The sequence below is a fragment of the Pleuronectes platessa genome, chromosome 24 (assembly GCF_947347685.1).
Source record: "Pleuronectes platessa chromosome 24, fPlePla1.1, whole genome shotgun sequence".
Taxonomy (NCBI): domain Eukaryota; kingdom Metazoa; phylum Chordata; class Actinopteri; order Pleuronectiformes; family Pleuronectidae; genus Pleuronectes; species Pleuronectes platessa.
This window is the reverse complement of record NC_070649.1, coordinates 13,212,184-13,235,776: the sequence shown is the minus strand read 5'-3', so window position 1 is coordinate 13,235,776 and position 23,593 is coordinate 13,212,184.

The window sequence follows — 23,593 nt, the reverse complement described above, 5'->3', positions numbered from 1 at the left end:
GAGGATCACCAGTCCATCACAGGGAGGATCACCAGTCCATCACAGGGAGGATCACCAGTCCATCACAGGGAGAATCACCAGTCCATCACAGGGCTGGTAACCAGCCCATCAAAGGGAGGATCACCAGTCCATCAAAGGGAGGATAACCAGTCCAACACAGGGCTCATCACCGGTCCAACACAGAGCTGATCACCAGTCCATCACCGGGAGGATCACCAGTCCATCACAGCGCTGATCACCAGTCCAACACAGGGCTGATCACCAGTCCATCACAGGGCTCATCACCAGTCCATCACAGGAAGGATCACCAGTCCATCACAGGGAGGATCACCAGTCCATCAGAGGGAGGATCACCAGTCCATCACAGGGAGGATCAACAGTCCATCACAGGGAGGATCACCAATCCATCACAGGGAGGATCACCAGTCCATCACAAGGAGGATCACCAGTCCATCACAGGGCTGATCACCAGTCCATCAAAGGAAGGATCACCAATCCATCACAGGGAGGATCACCAGTCCATCACAGGGCTGATCACCAGTCCATCAGAGGGAGGATCATCAGTCCATAACAGGGAGGATCACCAGTCCATCGAGGGCTGATCACCAGTCCATCAAAGGGAGGATCACCAGTCCATCACATGGCTGATAACCAGTCCATCACAGGGGCTATAACCAGTCCATCAAAGGGAGGATCACCAGTCCATCAAAGGGAGGATCACCAGTCCATCACAGGGCTGGTAACCAGCCCATCAAAGGGAGGATCACCAGTCCATCAAAGGGAGGATCACCAGTCCAACACAGGGCTCATCACCGGTCCATCAGAGGGAGGATCACCAGTCCATCACAAGGAGGATTACCAGTCCATCACAGGGCTGATCACCAGTCCATCAAAGGGAGGATCACCAGTCCATCACAGGGCTGATCACCAGTCCATCAGAGGGAGGATCCCCAGTCCATCAAAAGGAGGATCACCAGTCCATCACAGGGCTGAAAACCAGTCCATAAAAGGGAGGATCACCAATCCATCACATGGCTGATAACCAGTCCATCGAAGGGGTTATAACCAGTCCATCAAAGGGATGATCACCAGTCCATCAAAGGGAGGATCACCAGTCCATCACAGAGAGGATCACCAGTCCATCATAGGGCTGATCACCATTCCATCAGAGGGAGGATCACCAGTCCATCACAGGGAGGATCACCAGTCCATCACAGGGAGGATCACCAATCCATCACAGGGAGGATCACCAGTCCATCACAGGGCTGATCACCAGTCCATCAGAGGGAGGATCACCAATCCATCACAGGGAGGATCACCAGTCCATGACAGGGCTCATCACCAGTCCATCACAGGTCTGATCACCAGTCCAACATAGGGCTGATCACCAGTCCATCACAGGGCTCATCACCAGTCCATCACAGGTCTGATCACCAGTCCAACACAGGGAGGATCACCAGTCCATCACAGGGAGGATCACCAGTCCAATACAGGAAGGATCACCAGTCCATCACAGGGCTGATCACCAGTCCATCACAGGGAGGATCACTAGTCCATCACAGGGCTGATCACCAGTCCATCAAAGGGAGGATCACCAGTCCATCACAGGGCTTATCACCAGTCCCTCAGAGGGAGGATCCCCAGTCCATCAAAAGGAGGATCACCAGTCCATCACAGGGCTGAAAACCAGTCCATAAAAGGGAGGATCACCAATCCATCACATGGCTGATAACCAGTCCATCGAAGGGGTTATAACCAGTCCATCAAAGGGATGATCACCAGTCCATCAAAGGGAGGATCACCAGTCCATCACAGAGAGGATCACCAGTCCATCATAGGGCTGATCACCAGTCCATCAGAGGGAGGATCACCAGTCCATCACAGGGAGGATCACCAGTCCATCACAGTGCTGATCACCAGTCCATCACAGGGAGGATCACCAGTCCATCACAGTGAGGATCACGAATCCAGCACAGGGAGGATCACCAGTCCATCACAGGGCTGATCACCAGTCCATCAGAGGGAGGATCACCAGTCCATAACAAGGAGGATCACCAGTCCATCACAGGGCTGATCACCAGTCCATCAAAGGGAGGATCACCAGTCCATCACATGGCTGATAACCAGTCCATCAAAGGGGCTATAACCAGTCCATCAAAGAGAGGATCACCAGTCCATCAAAGGGAGGATCACCAGTCCATCACAGGGCCGATAACCAGCCCATCAAAGGGAGGATCACCAGTCCAACACAGGGCTCATCACCGGTCCAACACAGGGCTGATCACCAGTCCAACACAGAGAGGATCAACAGTCTAACACAGGGCTGATCACCAGTCCATCACCGGGAGGATCACCAGTCCATCGATGGGCTGATCACCAGTCCATCACAGGTCTGATCACCAGTCCATAACAGGGCTGATCACCAGTCCATCACAGGGAGGAACACCAGTCCATCACAGGGAGGATCACCAATCCATCACAGGGAGGATCACCAGTCCATCACAGGGCTGATCACCAGTCCATCAGAGGGAGGATCACCAATCCATCACAGGGAGGATCACCAGTCCATGACAGGGCTCATCACCAGTCCATCACAGGTCTGATCACCAGTCCAACATAGGGCTGATCACCAGTCCATCACAGGGCTCATCACCAGTCCATCACAGGTCTGATCACCAGTCCAACACAGGGAGGATCACCAGTCCATCACAGGGAGGATCACCAGTCCAATACAGGGAGGATCACCAGTCCATCACAGGGCTGATCACCAGTCCATCACAGGGAGGATCACTAGTCCATCACAGGGAGGATCACCAATCTAGCACAGGGAGGATCACCAGTCCATCACAGGGCTGATAACCAGCCCATCAAAGGGAGGATCACCAGTGCAACACAGGGCTCATCACCGGTCCAACACAGTGCTGATCACCAGTCCAACACAGGGAGGATCACCAGTCTAACACAGGGCTGATCACCAGTCCATCACCGGGAGGATCAACAGTCCATCACAGGGCTGATCACCAGTCCATCACAGGGAGGATCACCAGTCCATCAGAGGAAGGATCACCAGTCCATCACAGGGAGGATCACCAGTCCATCACAGGGCTGATCACCAGTCCATCACAGGGAGGATCACCAGTCCATCACAGGGAGGATCACCAATCCAGCACAGGGAGGATCACCAGTCCAACACAGGGCTGATCACCAGTCCATCACAGTGCTCATCACCAGTCCATCACAGAAAGGATCACCAGTCCATCACAGGTCTGATCACCAGTCCAACACAGGGAGGATCACCAGTCCATCACAGGGAGGATCACCAGTCCAATACAGGAAGGATCACCAGTCCATCACAGGGCTGATCACCAGTCCATCACAGGGAGGATCACTAGTCCATCACAGGGCTGATCACCAGTCCATCAAAGGGAGGATCACCAGTCCATCACAGGGCTGATCACCAGTCCATCAGAGGGAGGATACCCAGTCCATCAAAAGGAGGATCACCAGTCCATCACAGGGCTGAAAACCAGTCCATAAAAGGGAGGATCACCAATCCATCACATGGCTGATAACCAGTCCATCGAAGGGGTTATAACCAGTCCATCAAAGGGATGATCACCAGTCCATCAAAGGGAGGATCACCAGTCCATCACAGAGAGGATCACCAGTCCATCATAGGGCTGATCACCAGTCCATCAGAGGGAGGATCACCAGTCCATCACAGGGAGGATCACCAGTCCATCACAGTGCTGATCACCAGTCCATCACAGGGAGGATCACCAGTCCATCACAGGGAGGATCACGAATCCAGCACAGGGAGGATCACCAGTCCATCACAGGGCTGATCACCAGTCCATCAGAGGGAGGATCACCAGTCCATAACAAGGAGGATCACCAGTCCATCACAGGGCTGATCACCAGTCCATCAAAGGGAGGATCACCAGTCCATCACATGGCTGATAACCAGTCCATCAAAGGGGCTATAACCAGTCCATCAAAGGGAGGATCACCAGTCCATCAAAGGGAGGATCACCAGTCCATCACAGGGCTGATAACCAGCCCATCAAAGGGAGGATCACCAGTCCATCAAAGGGAGGATCACCAGTCCAACACAGGGCTCATCACCGGTCCAACACAGGGCTGATCACCAGTCCAACACAGAGAGGATCACCAGTCTAACACAGGGCTGATCACCAGTCCATCACCGGGAGGATCACCAGTCCATCGATGGGCTGATCACCAGTCCATCACAGGTCTGATCACCAGTCCATAACAGGGCTGATCACCAGTCCATCACAGGGAGGATCACCAGTCCATCACAGGGAGGATCACCAATCAATCACAGGGAGGATCACCAGTCCATCTCAGGGCTGATCACCAGTCCATCAGAGGGAGGATCACCAATCCATCACAGGGAGGATCACCAGTCCATGACAGGGCTCATCACCAGTCCATCACAGGTCTGATCACCAGTCCAACATAGGGCTGATCACCAGTCCATCACAGGGCTCATCACCAGTCCATCACAGGTCTGATCACCAGTCCAACACAGGGAGGATCACCAGTCCATCACAGGGAGGATCACCAGTCCAATACAGGAAGGATCACCAGTCCATCACAGGGCTGATCACCAGTCCATCACAGGGAGGATCACTAGTCCATCACAGGGAGGATCACCAATCTAGCACAGGGAGGATCACCAGTCCATCACAGGGCTGATAACCAGCCCATCAAAGGGAGGATCACCAGTGCAACACAGGGCTCATCACCGGTCCAACACAGGGCTGATCACCTGTCCAACACAGGGAGGATCACCAGTCCAACACAGGGCTGATCACCAGTCCATCACAGGGCTCATCACCAGTCCATCACAGGAAGGAACACCAGTCCATCACAGGGAGGATCACCCGTCCATCACAGTGAGGATCACCAATCCATCACAGGGAGGATCACCAGTCCATCACAGGGCTGATCACCAGTCCATCAGAGGGAGGATCACCAGTCCATCAAAGGGAGGATAACCAGTCCAACACAGGGCTCATCACCGGTCCAACACAGAGCTGATCACCAGTCCATCACCGGGAGGATCACCAGTCCATCACAGGGCTGATCACCAGTCCAACACAGGGCTGATCACCAGTCCATCACAGGGCTCATCACCAGTCCATCACAGGAAGGATCACCAGTCCATCACAGGGAGGATCACCAGTCCATCAGAGGGAGGATCACCAGTCCATCACAGGGAGGATCAACAGTCCATCACAGGGAGGATCACCAATCCATCACAGGGAGGATCACCAGTCCATTACAGGGAGGATCACTAATCCAGCACAGGTAGGATCACCAGTCCATCACAGGGCTGATCACCAGTCCATTAGAGGTAGGATCACCAGTCCATCACAGGGCTGATCACCAGTTCAACATAGGGCTGATCACCAGTCCATCACAGGGCTCATCACCAGTCCATCACAGGTCTGATCACCAGTCCAACACAGGTCTGATCACCAGTCCAATACAGGAAGGATCACCAGTCCATCAAAGGGAGGATCACCAGTCCATCACATGGCTGATAACCAGTCCATCACAGGGGCTATAACCAGTCCATCAAAGGGAGGATCACCAGTCCATCAAAGGGAGGATCACCAGTCCATCACAGGGCTGGTAACCAGCCCATCAAAGGGAGGATCACCAGTCCATCAAAGGGAGGATCACCAGTCCAACACAGGGCTCATCACCGGTCCAACATAGGGCTGATCACCAGTCCAACACAGGGAGGATCACCAGTCCAACACAGGGCTGATCACCAGTCCATCACAGGGCTCATCACCAGTCCATCAAAGGGAGGATCACCAGTCCATCACAGGGAGGATCACCAGTCCATTACAGGGAGGATCACTAATCCAGCACAGGTAGGATCACCAGTCCATCACAGGGCTGATCACCAGTCCATTAGAGGGAGGATCACCAGTCCATCACAAGGAGGATAACCAGTCCATGACAGGGCTCATCACCAGTCCATCACAGGTCTGATCACCAGTTCAACATAGGGCTGATCACCAGTCCATCACAGGGCTCATCACCAGTCCATCACAGGTCTGATCACCAGTCCAACACAGGTCTGATCACCAGTCCAATACAGGAAGGATCACCAGTCCATCAAAGGGAGGATCACCAGTCCATCACATGGCTGATAACCAGTCCATCACAGGGGCTATAACCAGTCCATCAAAGGGAGGATCACCAGTCCATCAAAGGGAGGATCACCAGTCCATCACAGGGCTGGTAACCAGCCCATCAAAGGGAGGATCACCAGTCCATCAAAGGGAGGATCACCAGTCCAACACAGGGCTCATCACCGGTCCAACACAGGGCTGATCACCAGTCCAACACAGGGAGGATCACCAGTCCAACACAGGGCTGATCACCAGTCCATCACAGGGCTCATCACCAGTCCATCAAAGGGAGGATCACCAGTCCATCACAGAGAGGATCACCAGTCCATCATAGGGCTGATCACCAGTCCATCAGAGGGAGGATCACCAGTCCATCACAGGGAGGATCACCAGTCCATCACAGGGCTGATCACCAGTCCATCACAGGGCTGATCACCAGTCCATCAAATGGAGGATTACCAGTCCATCACATGGCTGATAACCAGTCCATCAAAGGGAGGATCACCAGTCCATCACATGGCTGATAACCAGTCCATCAAAGGGGCTGTAACCAGTCCATCAAAGAGAGGATCACCAGTCCATCAAAGGGAGGATCACCAGTCCATCACAGGGCTGATAACCAGCCCATCAAAGGGAGGATCACAAGTCCATCAAAGGGAGGATCACCAGTCCAACACAGGGCTCATCACCGGTCCAACACAGGGCTGATCACCAGTCCAACACAGGGAGGATCACCAGTCTAAAACAGGGCTGATCACCAGTCCATCACCGGGAGGATCACCAGTCCATCACAGGGCTGATCACCAGTCCATCAAAGGGAGGATCACCAGTCCATCACAGGGCTGATCACCAGTCCATCACAGGGAGGATCACCAGTCCATCACAGGGAGGATCACTAATCCAGCACAGGTAGGATCACCAGTCCATCACAGGGCTGATCACCAGTTCAACATAGGGCTGATCACCAGTCCATCACAGGGCTCATCACCAGTCCATCACAGGTCTGATCACCAGTCCAACACAGGTCTGATCACCAGTCCAATACAGGAAGGATCACCAGTCCATCAAAGGGAGGATCACCAGTCCATCACAGGGGCTATAACCAGTCCATCACCGGGAGGATCAACAGTCCATCACAGGGCTGATCACCAGTCCATCACAGGGAGGATCACCAGTCCATCAGAGGAAGGATCACCAGTCCATCACAGGGAGGATCACCAGTCCATCACAGGGCTGATCACCAGTCCATCACAGGGAGGATCACCAGTCCATCACAGGGAGGATCACCAATCCAGCACAGGGCTGGTAACCAGCCCATCAAAGGGAGGATCACCAGTCCATCAAAGGGAGGATCACCAGTCCAACACAGGGCTCATCACCGGTCCAACACAGGGCTGATCACCTGTCCAACACAGGGAGGATCACCAGTCCAACACAGGGCTGATCACCAGTCCATCACAGGGCTCATCACCAGTCCATCACAGGAAGGAACACCAGTCCATCACAGGGAGGATCACCCGTCCATCACAGTGAGGATCACCAATCCATCACAGGGAGGATCACCAGTCCATCACAGGGCTGATCACCAGTCCATCAGAGGGAGGATCACCAGTCCATCAAAGGGAGGATAACCAGTCCAACACAGGGCTCATCACCGGTCCAACACAGAGCTGATCACCAGTCCATCACCGGGAGGATCACCAGTCCATCACAGGGCTCATCACCAGTCCATCACAGGTCTGATCACCAGTCCAACACAGGTCTGATCACCAGTCCAATACAGGAAGGATCACCAGTCCATCAAAGGGAGGATCACCAGTCCATCACATGGCTGATAACCAGTCCATCACAGGGGCTATAACCAGTCCATCAAAGGGAGGATCACCAGTCCATCAAAGGGAGGATCACCAGTCCATCACAGGGCTGGTAACCAGCCCATCAAAGGGAGGATCACCAGTCCATCAAAGGGAGGATCACCAGTCCAACACAGGGCTCATCACCGGTCCAACATAGGGCTGATCACCAGTCCAACACAGGGAGGATCACCAGTCCAACACAGGGCTGATCACCAGTCCATCACAGGGCTCATCACCAGTCCATCAAAGGGAGGATCACCAGTCCATCACAGGGAGGATCACCAGTCCATTACAGGGAGGATCACTAATCCAGCACAGGTAGGATCACCAGTCCATCACAGGGCTGATCACCAGTCCATTAGAGGGAGGATCACCAGTCCATCACAAGGAGGATAACCAGTCCATGACAGGGCTCATCACCAGTCCATCACAGGTCTGATCACCAGTTCAACATAGGGCTGATCACCAGTCCATCACAGGGCTCATCACCAGTCCATCACAGGTCTGATCACCAGTCCAACACAGGTCTGATCACCAGTCCAATACAGGAAGGATCACCAGTCCATCAAAGGGAGGATCACCAGTCCATCACATGGCTGATAACCAGTCCATCACAGGGGCTATAACCAGTCCATCAAAGGGAGGATCACCAGTCCATCAAAGGGAGGATCACCAGTCCATCACAGGGCTGGTAACCAGCCCATCAAAGGGAGGATCACCAGTCCATCAAAGGGAGGATCACCAGTCCAACACAGGGCTCATCACCGGTCCAACACAGGGCTGATCACCAGTCCAACACAGGGAGGATCACCAGTCCAACACAGGGCTGATCACCAGTCCATCACAGGGCTCATCACCAGTCCATCAAAGGGAGGATCACCAGTCCATCACAGAGAGGATCACCAGTCCATCATAGGGCTGATCACCAGTCCATCAGAGGGAGGATCACCAGTCCATCACAGGGAGGATCACCAGTCCATCACAGGGCTGATCACCAGTCCATCACAGGGCTGATCACCAGTCCATCAAATGGAGGATTACCAGTCCATCACATGGCTGATAACCAGTCCATCAAAGGGAGGATCACCAGTCCATCACATGGCTGATAACCAGTCCATCAAAGGGGCTGTAACCAGTCCATCAAAGAGAGGATCACCAGTCCATCAAAGGGAGGATCACCAGTCCATCACAGGGCTGATAACCAGCCCATCAAAGGGAGGATCACAAGTCCATCAAAGGGAGGATCACCAGTCCAACACAGGGCTCATCACCGGTCCAACACAGGGCTGATCACCAGTCCAACACAGGGAGGATCACCAGTCTAAAACAGGGCTGATCACCAGTCCATCACCGGGAGGATCACCAGTCCATCACAGGGCTGATCACCAGTCCATCAAAGGGAGGATCTCCAGTCCATCACAGGGCTGATCACCAGTCCATCACAGGGAGGATCACCAGTCCATCACAGGGAGGATCACTAATCCAGCACAGGTAGGATCACCAGTCCATCACAGGGCTGATCACCAGTTCAACATAGGGCTGATCACCAGTCCATCACAGGGCTCATCACCAGTCCATCACAGGTCTGATCACCAGTCCAACACAGGTCTGATCACCAGTCCAATACAGGAAGGATCACCAGTCCATCAAAGGGAGGATCACCAGTCCATCACAGGGGCTATAACCAGTCCATCACCGGGAGGATCAACAGTCCATCACAGGGCTGATCACCAGTCCATCACAGGGAGGATCACCAGTCCATCAGAGGAAGGATCACCAGTCCATCACAGGGAGGATCACCAGTCCATCACAGGGCTGATCACCAGTCCATCACAGGGAGGATCACCAGTCCATCACAGGGAGGATCACCAATCCAGCACAGGGCTGGTAACCAGCCCATCAAAGGGAGGATCACCAGTCCATCAAAGGGAGGATCACCAGTCCAACACAGGGCTCATCACCGGTCCAACACAGGGCTGATCACCTGTCCAACACAGGGAGGATCACCAGTCCAACACAGGGCTGATCACCAGTCCATCACAGGGCTCATCACCAGTCCATCACAGGAAGGAACACCAGTCCATCACAGGGAGGATCACCCGTCCATCACAGTGAGGATCACCAATCCATCACAGGGAGGATCACCAGTCCATCACAGGGCTGATCACCAGTCCATCAGAGGGAGGATCACCAGTCCATCAAAGGGAGGATAACCAGTCCAACACAGGGCTCATCACCGGTCCAACACAGAGCTGATCACCAGTCCATCACCGGGAGGATCACCAGTCCATCACAGGGCTGATCACCAGTCCATCACAGGGCTCATCACCAGTCCATCACAGGTCTGATCACCAGTCCAACACAGGTCTGATCACCAGTCCAATACAGGAAGGATCACCAGTCCATCAAAGGGAGGATCACCAGTCCATCACATGGCTGATAACCAGTCCATCACAGGGGCTATAACCAGTCCATCAAAGGGAGGATCACCAGTCCATCAAAGGGAGGATCACCAGTCCATCACAGGGCTGGTAACCAGCCCATCAAAGGGAGGATCACCAGTCCATCAAAGGGAGGATCACCAGTCCAACACAGGGCTCATCACCGGTCCAACATAGGGCTGATCACCAGTCCAACACAGGGAGGATCACCAGTCCAACACAGGGCTGATCACCAGTCCATCACAGGGCTCATCACCAGTCCATCAAAGGGAGGATCACCAGTCCATCACAGGGAGGATCACCAGTCCATTACAGGGAGGATCACTAATCCAGCACAGGTAGGATCACCAGTCCATCACAGGGCTGATCACCAGTCCATTAGAGGGAGGATCACCAGTCCATCACAAGGAGGATAACCAGTCCATGACAGGGCTCATCACCAGTCCATCACAGGTCTGATCACCAGTTCAACATAGGGCTGATCACCAGTCCATCACAGGGCTCATCACCAGTCCATCACAGGTCTGATCACCAGTCCAACACAGGTCTGATCACCAGTCCAATACAGGAAGGATCACCAGTCCATCAAAGGGAGGATCACCAGTCCATCACATGGCTGATAACCAGTCCATCACAGGGGCTATAACCAGTCCATCAAAGGGAGGATCACCAGTCCATCAAAGGGAGGATCACCAGTCCATCACAGGGCTGGTAACCAGCCCATCAAAGGGAGGATCACCAGTCCATCAAAGGGAGGATCACCAGTCCAACACAGGGCTCATCACCGGTCCAACACAGGGCTGATCACCAGTCCAACACAGGGAGGATCACCAGTCCAACACAGGGCTGATCACCAGTCCATCACAGGGCTCATCACCAGTCCATCAAAGGGAGGATCACCAGTCCATCACAGAGAGGATCACCAGTCCATCATAGGGCTGATCACCAGTCCATCAGAGGGAGGATCACCAGTCCATCACAGGGAGGATCACCAGTCCATTACAGGGAGGATCACTAATCCAGCACAGGTAGGATCACCAGTCCATCACAGGGCTGATCACCAGTCCATTAGAGGTAGGATCACCAGTCCATCACAGGGCTGATCACCAGTTCAACATAGGGCTGATCACCAGTCCATCACAGGGCTCATCACCAGTCCATCACAGGTCTGATCACCAGTCCATAACAGGGAGGATCACCAGTCCATCACAGGGAGGATCACCAGTCCAATACAGGAAGGATCACCAGTCCATCACAGGGCTGATCACCAGTCCATCACAGGGAGGATCACTAGTCCATCACAGGGCTGATCACCAGTCCATCAAAGGGAGGATCACCAGTCCATCACAGGGCTTATCACCAGTCCCTCAGAGGGAGGATCCCCAGTCCATCAAAAGGAGGATCACCAGTCCATCACAGGGCTGAAAACCAGTCCATAAAAGGGAGGATCACCAATCCATCACATGGCTGATAACCAGTCCATCGAAGGGGTTATAACCAGTCCATCAAAGGGATGATCACCAGTCCATCAAAGGGAGGATCACCAGTCCATCACAGAGAGGATCACCAGTCCATCATAGGGCTGATCACCAGTCCATCAGAGGGAGGATCACCAGTCCATCACAGGGAGGATCACCAGTCCATCACAGTGCTGATCACCAGTCCATCACAGGGAGGATCACCAGTCCATCACAGTGAGGATCACGAATCCAGCACAGGGAGGATCACCAGTCCATCACAGGGAGGATCACCAGTCCATCAAAGGGAGGATAACCAGTCCAACACAGGGCTCATCACCGGTCCAACACAGAGCTGATCACCAGTCCATCACCGGGAGGATCACCAGTCCATCACAGGGCTGATCACCAGTCCAACACAGGGCTGATCACCAGTCCATCACAGGGCTCATCACCAGTCCATCACAGGAAGGATCACCAGTCCATCACAGGGAGGATCACCAGTCCATCAGAGGGAGGATCACCAGTCCATCACAGGGAGGATCAACAGTCCATCACAGGGAGGATCACCAATCCATCACAGGGAGGATCACCAGTCCATCACAAGGAGGATCACCAGTCCATCACAGGGCTGATCACCAGTCCATCAAAGGAAGGATCACCAATCCATCACAGGGAGGATCACCAGTCCATCACAGGGCTGATCACCAGTCCATCAGAGGGAGGATCATCAGTCCATCACAGGGAGGATCACCAGTCCATCGAGGGCTGATCACCAGTCCATCAAAGGGAGGATCACCAGTCCATCACATGGCTGATAACCAGTCCATCACAGGGGCTATAACCAGTCCATCAAAGGGAGGATCACCAGTCCATCAAAGGGAGGATCACCAGTCCATCACAGGGCTGGTAACCAGCCCATCAAAGGGAGGATCACCAGTCCATCAAAGGGAGGATCACCAGTCCAACACAGGGCTCATCACCGGTCCAACACAGGGCTGATCACCTGTCCAACACAGGGAGGATCACCAGTCCAACACAGGGCTGATCACCAGTCCATCACAGGGCTCATCACCAGTCCATCACAGGAAGGATCACCAGTCCATAACAGGGAGGATCACCCGTCCATCACAGTGAGGATCACCAATCCATCACAGGGAGGATCACCAGTCCATCACAGGGCTGATCACCAGTCCATCAGAGGGAGGATCACCAGTCCATCACAAGGAGGATTACCAGTCCATCACAGGGCTGATCACCAGTCCATCAAAGGGAGGATCACCAGTCCATCACAGGGCTGATCACCAGTCCATCAGAGGGAGGATCCCCAGTCCATCAAAAGGAGGATCACCAGTCCATCACAGGGCTGAAAACCAGTCCATAAAAGGGAGGATCACCAATCCATCACTTGGCTGATAACCAGTCCATCGAAGGGGTTATAACCAGTCCATCAAAGGGATGATCACCAGTCCATCAAAGGGAGGATCACCAGTCCATCACAGAGAGGATCACCAGTCCATCATAGGGCTGATCACCATTCCATCAGAGGGAGGATCACCAGTCCATCACAGGGAGGATCACCAGTCCATCACAGGGAGGATCACCAATCCATCACAGGGAGGATCACCAGTCCATCACAGGGCTGATCACCAGTCCATCAGAGGGAGGATCACCAATCCATCACAGGGAGGATCACCAGTCCATGACAGGGCTCATCACCAGTCCATCACAGGTCTGATCACCAGTCCAACATAGGGCTGATCACCAGTCCATCACAGGGCTCATAACCAGTCCATCACCGGTCTGATCACCAGTCCAACACAGGGAGGATCACCAGTCCATCACAAGGAGGATCACCAGTCCAATACAGGAAGGATCACCAGTCCATCACAGGGCTGATCACCAGTCCATCACAGGGAGGATCACTAGTCCATCACAGGGCTAATCACCAGTCCATCAAAGGGAGGATCACCAGTCCATCACAGGGCTGAAAACCAGTCCATAAAAGGGAGGATCACCAATCCATCACATGGCTGATAACCAGTCCATCGAAGGGGTTATAACCAGTCCATCAAAGGGATGATCACCAGTCCATCAAAGGGAGGATCACCAGTCCATCACAGAGAGGATCACCAGTCCATCATAGGGCTGATCACCAGTCCATCAGAGGGAGGATCACCAGTCCATCACAGGGAGGATCACCAGTCCATCACAGTGCTGATCACCAGTCCATCACAGGGAGGATCACCAGTCCATCACAGGGAGGATCACGAATCCAGCACAGGGAGGATCACCAGTCCATCACAGGGCTGATCACCAGTCCATCAGAGGGAGGATCACCAGTCCATAACAAGGAGGATCATCAGTCCATCACAGGGCTGATCACCAGTCCATCAAAGGGAGGATCACCAGTCCATCACATGGCTGATAACCAGTCCATCAAAGGGGCTATAACCAGTCCATCAAAGAGAGGATCACCAGTCCATCAAAGGGAGGATCACCAGTCCATCACAGGGCTGATAACCAGCCCATCAAAGGGAGGATCACCAGTCCAACACAGGGCTCATCACCGGTCCAACACAGGGCTGATCACCAGTCCAACACAGAGAGGATCACCAGTCTAACACAGGGCTGATCACCAGTCCATCACCGGGAGGATCACCAGTCCATCGATGGGCTGATCACCAGTCCATCACAGGTCTGATCACCAGTCCATAACAGGGCTGATCACCAGTCCATCACAGGGAGGATCACCAGTCCATCACAGGGAGGATCACCAATCCATCACAGGGAGGATCACCAGTCCATCACAGGGCTGATCACCAGTCCATCAGAGGGAGGATCACCAATCCATCACAGGGAGGATCACCAGTCCATGAAAGGGCTCATCACCAGTCCATCACAGGTCTGATCACCAGTCCAACATAGGGCTGATCACCAGTCCATCACAGGGCTCATCACCAGTCCATCACAGGTCTGATCACCAGTCCAACACAGGGAGGATCACCAGTCCATCACAGGGAGGATCACCAGTCCAATACAGGAAGGATCACCAGTCCATCACAGGGCTGATCACCAGTCCATCACAGGGAGGATCACTAGTCCATCACAGGGAGGATCACCAATCTAGCACAGGGAGGATCACCAGTCCATCACAGGGCTGATAACCAGCCCATCAAAGGGAGGATCACCAGTGCAACACAGGGCTCATCACCGGTCCAACACAGTAATGATCACCAGTCCAACACAGGGAGGATCACCAGTCTAACACAGGGCTGATCACCAGTCCATCACCGGGAGGATCAACAGTCCATCACCGGGCTGATCACCAGTCCATCACAGGGAGGATCACCAGTCCATCAGAGGAAGGATCACCAGTCCATCACAGGGAGGATCACCAGTCCATCACAGGGCTGATCACCAGTCCATCACAGGGAGGATCACCAGTCCATCACAGGGAGGATCACCAATCCAGCACAGGGAGGATCACCAGTCCAACACAGGGCTGATCACCAGTCCATCACAGTGCTCATCACCAGTCCATCACAGAAAGGATCACCAGTCCATCACAGGTCTGATCACCAGTCCAACACAGGGAGGATCACCAGTCCATCACAGGGAGGATCACCAGTCCAATACAGGAAGGATCACCAGTCCATCACAGGGCTGATCACCAGTCCATCACAGGGAGGATCACTAGTCCATCACAGGGCTGATCACCAGTCCATCAAAGGGAGGATCACCAGTCCATCACAGGGCTGATCACCAGTCCATCAGAGGGAGGATCCCCAGTCCATCAAAAGGAGGATCACCAGTCCATCACAGGGCTGAAAACCAGTCCATAAAAGGGAGGATCACCAATCCATCACATGGCTGATAACCAGTCCCTCGAAGGGGTTATAACCAGTCCATCAAAGGGATGATCACCAGTCCATCAAAGGGAGGATCACCAGTCCATCACAGAGAGGATCACCAGTCCATCATAGGGCTGATCACCAGTCCATCAGAGGGAGGATCACCAGTCCATCACAGGGAGGATCACCAGTCCATCACAGGGAGGATCACCAGTCCATCACAGGGAGAATCACCAGTCCATCACAGGGCTGGTAACCAGCCCATCAAAGGGAGGATCACCAGTCCATCAAAGGGAGGATAACCAGTCCAACACAGGGCTCATCACCGGTCCAACACAGAGCTGATCACCAGTCCATCACCGGGAGGATCACCAGTCCATCACAGCGCTGATCACCAGTCCAACACAGGGCTGATCACCAGTCCATCACAGGGCTCATCACCAGTCCATCACAGGAAGGATCACCAGTCCATCACAGGGAGGATCACCAGTCCATCAGAGGGAGGATCACCAGTCCATCACAGGGAGGATCAACAGTCCATCACAGGGAGGATCACCAATCCATCACAGGGAGGATCACCAGTCCATCACAAGGAGGATCACCAGTCCATCACAGGGCTGATCACCAGTCCATCAAAGGAAGGATCACCAATCCATCACAGGGAGGATCACCAGTCCATCACAGGGCTGATCACCAGTCCATCAGAGGGAGGATCATCAGTCCATAACAGGGAGGATCACCAGTCCATCGAGGGCTGATCACCAGTCCATCAAAGGGAGGATCACCAGTCCATCACATGGCTGATAACCAGTCCATCACAGGGGCTATAACCAGTCCATCAAAGGGAGGATCACCAGTCCATCAAAGGGAGGATCACCAGTCCATCACAGGGCTGGTAACCAGCCCATCAAAGGGAGGATCACCAGTCCATCAAAGGGAGGATCACCAGTCCAACACAGGGCTCATCACCGGTCCATCAGAGGGAGGATCACCAGTCCATCACAAGGAGGATTACCAGTCCATCACAGGGCTGATCACCAGTCCATCAAAGGGAGGATCACCAGTCCATCACAGGGCTGATCACCAGTCCATCAGAGGGAGGATCCCCAGTCCATCAAAAGGAGGATCACCAGTCCATCACAGGGCTGAAAACCAGTCCATAAAAGGGAGGATCACCAATCCATCACATGGCTGATAACCAGTCCATCGAAGGGGTTATAACCAGTCCATCAAAGGGATGATCACCAGTCCATCAAAGGGAGGATCACCAGTCCATCACAGAGAGGATCACCAGTCCATCATAGGGCTGATCACCATTCCATCAGAGGGAGGATCACCAGTCCATCACAGGGAGGATCACCAGTCCATCACAGGGAGGATCACCAATCCATCACAGGGAGGATCACCAGTCCATCACAGGGCTGATCACCAGTCCATCAGAGGGAGGATCACCAATCCATCACAGGGAGGATCACCAGTCCATGACAGGGCTCATCACCAGTCCATCACAGGTCTGATCACCAGTCCAACATAGGGCTGATCACCAGTCCATCACAGGGCTCATCACCAGTCCATCACAGGTCTGATCACCAGTCCAACACAGGGAGGATCACCAGTCCATCACAGGGAGGATCACCAGTCCAATACAGGAAGGATCACCAGTCCATCACAGGGCTGATCACCAGTCCATCACAGGGAGGATCACTAGTCCATCACAGGGCTGATCACCAGTCCATCAAAGGGAGGATCACCAGTCCATCACAGGGCTTATCACCAGTCCCTCAGAGGGAGGATCCCCAGTCCATCAAAAGGAGGATCACCAGTCCATCACAGGGCTGAAAACCAGTCCATAAAAGGGAGGATCACCAATCCATCACATGGCTGATAACCAGTCCATCGAAGGGGTTATAACCAGTCCATCAAAGGGATGATCACCAGTCCATCAAAGGGAGGATCACCAGTCCATCACAGAGAGGATCACCAGTCCATCATAGGGCTGATCACCAGTCCATCAGAGGGAGGATCACCAGTCCATCACAGGGAGGATCACCAGTCCATCACAGTGCTGATCACCAGTCCATCACAGGGAGGATCACCAGTCCATCACAGTGAGGATCACGAATCCAGCACAGGGAGGATCACCAGTCCATCACAGGGCTGATCACCAGTCCATCAGAGGGAGGATCACCAGTCCATAACAAGGAGGATCACCAGTCCATCACAGGGCTGATCACCAGTCCATCAAAGGGAGGATCACCAGTCCATCACATGGCTGATAACCAGTCCATCAAAGGGGCTATAACCAGTCCATCAAAGAGAGGATCACCAGTCCATCAAAGGGAGGATCACCAGTCCATCACAGGGCCGATAACCAGCCCATCAAAGGGAGGATCACCAGTCCAACACAGGGCTCATCACCGGTCCAACACAGGGCTGATCACCAGTCCAACACAGAGAGGATCAACAGTCTAACACAGGGCTGATCACCAGTCCATCACCGGGAGGATCACCAGTCCATCGATGGGCTGATCACCAGTCCATCACAGGTCTGATCACCAGTCCATAACAGGGCTGATCACCAGTCCATCACAGGGAGGATCACCAGTCCATCACAGGGAGGATCACCAATCCATCACAGGGAGGATCACCAGTCCATCACAGGGCTGATCACCAGTCCATCAGAGGGAGGATCACCAATCCATCACAGGGAGGATCACCAGTCCATGAAAGGGCTCATCACCAGTCCATCACAGGTCTGATCACCAGTCCAACATAGGGCTGATCACCAGTCCATCACAGGGCTCATCACCAGTCCATCACAGGTCTGATCACCAGTCCAACACAGGGAGGATCACCAGTCCATCACAGGGAGGATCACCAGTCCAATACAGGAAGGATCACCAGTCCATCACAGGGCTGATCACCAGTCCATCACAGGGAGGATCACTAGTCCATCACAGGGAGGATCACCAATCTAGCACAGGGAGGATCACCAGTCCATCACAGGGCTGATAACCAGCCCATCAAAGGGAGGATCACCAGTGCAACACAGGGCTCATCACCGGTCCAACACAGTAATGATCACCAGTCCAACACAGGGAGGATCACCAGTCTAACACAGGGCTGATCACCAGTCCATCACCGGGAGGATCAACAGTCCATCACCGGGCTGATCACCAGTCCATCACAGGGAGGATCACCAGTCCATCAGAGGAAGGATCACCAGTCCATCACAGGGAGGATCACCAGTCCATCACAGGGCTGATCACCAGTCCATCACAGGGAGGATCACCAGTCCATCACAGGGAGGATCACCAATCCAGCACAGGGAGGATCACCAGTCCAACACAGGGCTGATCACCAGTCCATCACAGTGCTCATCACCAGTCCATCACAGAAAGGATCACCAGTCCATCACAGGTCTGATCACCAGTCCAACACAGGGAGGATCACCAGTCCATCACAGGGAGGATCACCAGTCCAATACAGGAAGGATCACCAGTCCATCACAGGGCTGATCACCAGTCCATCACAGGGAGGATCACTAGTCCATCACAGGGCTGATCACCAGTCCATCAAAGGGAGGATCACCAGTCCATCACAGGGCTGATCACCAGTCCATCAGAGGGAGGATCCCCAGTCCATCAAAAGGAGGATCACCAGTCCATCACAGGGCTGAAAACCAGTCCATAAAAGGGAGGATCACCAATCCATCACATGGCTGATAACCAGTCCCTCGAAGGGGTTATAACCAGTCCATCAAAGGGATGATCACCAGTCCATCAAAGGGAGGATCACCAGTCCATCACAGAGAGGATCACCAGTCCATCATAGGGCTGATCACCAGTCCATCAGAGGGAGGATCACCAGTCCATCACAGGGAGGATCACCAGTCCATCACAGGGAGGATCACCAGTCCATCACAGGGAGAATCACCAGTCCATCACAGGGCTGGTAACCAGCCCATCAAAGGGAGGATCACCAGTCCATCAAAGGGAGGATAACCAGTCCAACACAGGGCTCATCACCGGTCCAACACAGAGCTGATCACCAGTCCATCACCGGGAGGATCACCAGTCCATCACAGCGCTGATCACCAGTCCAACACAGGGCTGATCACCAGTCCATCACAGGGCTCATCACCAGTCCATCACAGGAAGGATCACCAGTCCATCACAGGGAGGATCACCAGTCCATCAGAGGGAGGATCACCAGTCCATCACAGGGAGGATCAACAGTCCATCACAGGGAGGATCACCAATCCATCACAGGGAGGATCACCAGTCCATCACAAGGAGGATCACCAGTCCATCACAGGGCTGATCACCAGTCCATCAAAGGAAGGATCACCAATCCATCACAGGGAGGATCACCAGTCCATCACAGGGCTGATCACCAGTCCATCAGAGGGAGGATCATCAGTCCATAACAGGGAGGATCACCAGTCCATCGAGGGCTGATCACCAGTCCATCAAAGGGAGGATCACCAGTCCATCACATGGCTGATAACCAGTCCATCACAGGGGCTATAACCAGTCCATCAAAGGGAGGATCACCAGTCCATCAAAGGGAGGATCACCAGTCCATCACAGGGCTGGTAACCAGCCCATCAAAGGGAGGATCACCAGTCCATCAAAGGGAGGATCACCAGTCCAACACAGGGCTCATCACCGGTCCATCAGAGGGAGGATCACCAGTCCATCACAAGGAGGATTACCAGTCCATCACAGGGCTGATCACCAGTCCATCAAAGGGAGGATCACCAGTCCATCACAGGGCTGATCACCAGTCCATCAGAGGGAGGATCCCCAGTCCATCAAAAGGAGGATCACCAGTCCATCACAGGGCTGAAAACCAGTCCATAAAAGGGAGGATCACCAATCCATCACATGGCTGATAACCAGTCCATCGAAGGGGTTATAACCAGTCCATCAAAGGGATGATCACCAGTCCATCAAAGGGAGGATCACCAGTCCATCACAGAGAGGATCACCAGTCCATCATAGGGCTGATCACCATTCCATCAGAGGGAGGATCACCAGTCCATCACAGGGAGGATCACCAGTCCATCACAGGGAGGATCACCAATCCATCACAGGGAGGATCACCAGTCCATCACAGGGCTGATCACCAGTCCATCAGAGGGAGGATCACCAATCCATCACAGGGAGGATCACCAGTCCATGACAGGGCTCATCACCAGTCCATCACAGGTCTGATCACCAGTCCAACATAGGGCTGATCACCAGTCCATCACAGGGCTCATCACCAGTCCATCACAGGTCTGATCACCAGTCCAACACAGGGAGGATCACCAGTCCATCACAGGGAGGATCACCAGTCCAATACAGGAAGGATCACCAGTCCATCACAGGGCTGATCACCAGTCCATCACAGGGAGGATCACTAGTCCATCACAGGGCTGATCACCAGTCCATCAAAGGGAGGATCACCAGTCCATCACAGGGCTTATCACCAGTCCCTCAGAGGGAGGATCCCCAGTCCATCAAAAGGAGGATCACCAGTCCATCACAGGGCTGAAAACCAGTCCATAAAAGGGAGGATCACCAATCCATCACATGGCTGATAACCAGTCCATCGAAGGGGTTATAACCAGTCCATCAAAGGGATGATCACCAGTCCATCAAAGGGAGGATCACCAGTCCATCACAGAGAGGATCACCAGTCCATCATAGGGCTGATCACCAGTCCATCAGAGGGAGGATCACCAGTCCATCACAGGGAGGATCACCAGTCCATCACAGTGCTGATCACCAGTCCATCACAGGGAGGATCACCAGTCCATCACAGTGAGGATCACGAATCCAGCACAGGGAGGATCACCAGTCCATCACAGGGCTGATCACCAGTCCATCAGAGGGAGGATCACCAGTCCATAACAAGGAGGATCACCAGTCCATCACAGGGCTGATCACCAGTCCATCAAAGGGAGGATCACCAGTCCATCACATGGCTGATAACCAGTCCATCAAAGGGGCTATAACCAGTCCATCAAAGAGAGGATCACCAGTCCATCAAAGGGAGGATCACCAGTCCATCACAGGGCCGATAACCAGCCCATCAAAGGGAGGATCACCAGTCCAACACAGGGCTCATCACCGGTCCAACACAGGGCTGATCACCAGTCCAACACAGAGAGGATCAACAGTCTAACACAGGGCTGATCACCAGTCCATCACCGGGAGGATCACCAGTCCATCGATGGGCTGATCACCAGTCCATCACAGGTCTGATCACCAGTCCATAACAGGGCTGATCACCAGTCCATCACAGGGAGGAACACCAGTCCATCACAGGGAGGATCACCAATCCATCACAGGGAGGATCACCAGTCCATCACAGGGCTGATCACCAGTCCATCAGAGGGAGGATCACCAATCCATCACAGGGAGGATCACCATTCCATGACAGGGCTCATCACCAGTCCATCACAGGTCTGATCACCAGTCCAACATAGGGCTGATCACCAGTCCATCACAGGGCTCATCACCAGTCCATCACAGGTCTGATCACCAGTCCAACACAGGGAGGATCACCAGTCCATCACAGGGAGGATCACCAGTCCAATACAGGGAGGATCACCAGTCCATCACAGGGCTGATCACCAGTCCATCACAGGGAGGATCACTAGTCCATCACAGGGAGGATCACCAATCTAGCACAGGGAGGATCACCAGTCCATCACAGGGCTGATAACCAGCCCATCAAAGGGAGGATCACCAGTGCAACACAGGGCTCATCACCGGTCCAACACAGTGCTGATCACCAGTCCAACACAGGGAGGATCACCAGTCTAACACAGGGCTGATCACCAGTCCATCACCGGGAGGATCAACAGTCCATCACAGGGCTGATCACCAGTCCATCACAGGGAGGATCACCAGTCCATCAGAGGAAGGATCACCAGTCCATCACAGGGAGGATCACCAGTCCATCACAGGGCTGATCACCAGTCCATCACAGGGAGGATCACCAGTCCATCACAGGGAGGATCACCAATCCAGCACAGGGAGGATCACCAGTCCAACACAGGGCTGATCACCAGTCCATCACAGTGCTCATCACCAGTCCATCACAGAAAGGATCACCAGTCCATCACAGGTCTGATCACCAGTCCAACACAGGGAGGATCACCAGTCCATCACAGGGAGGATCACCAGTCCAATACAGGAAGGATCACCAGTCCATCACAGGGCTGATCACCAGTCCATCACAGGGAGGATCACTAGTCCATCACAGGGCTGATCACCAGTCCATCAAAGGGAGGATCACCAGTCCATCACAGGGCTGATCACCAGTCCATCAGAGGGAGGATACCCAGTCCATCAAAAGGAGGATCACCAGTCCATCACAGGGCTGAAAACCAGTCCATAAAAGGGAGGATCACCAATCCATCACATGGCTGATAACCAGTCCATCGAAGGGGTTATAACCAGTCCATCAAAGGGATGATCACCAGTCCATCAAAGGGAGGATCACCAGTCCATCACAGAGAGGATCACCAGTCCATCATAGGGCTGATCACCAGTCCATCAGAGGGAGGATCACCAGTCCATCACAGGGAGGATCACCAGTCCATCACAGTGCTGATCACCAGTCCATCACAGGGAGGATCACCAGTCCATCACAGGGAGGATCACGAATCCAGCACAGGGAGGATCACCAGTCCATCACAGGGCTGATCACCAGTCCATCAGAGGGAGGATCACCAGTCCATAACAAGGAGGATCACCAGTCCATCACAGGGCTGATCACCAGTCCATCAAAGGGAGGATCACCAGTCCATCACAT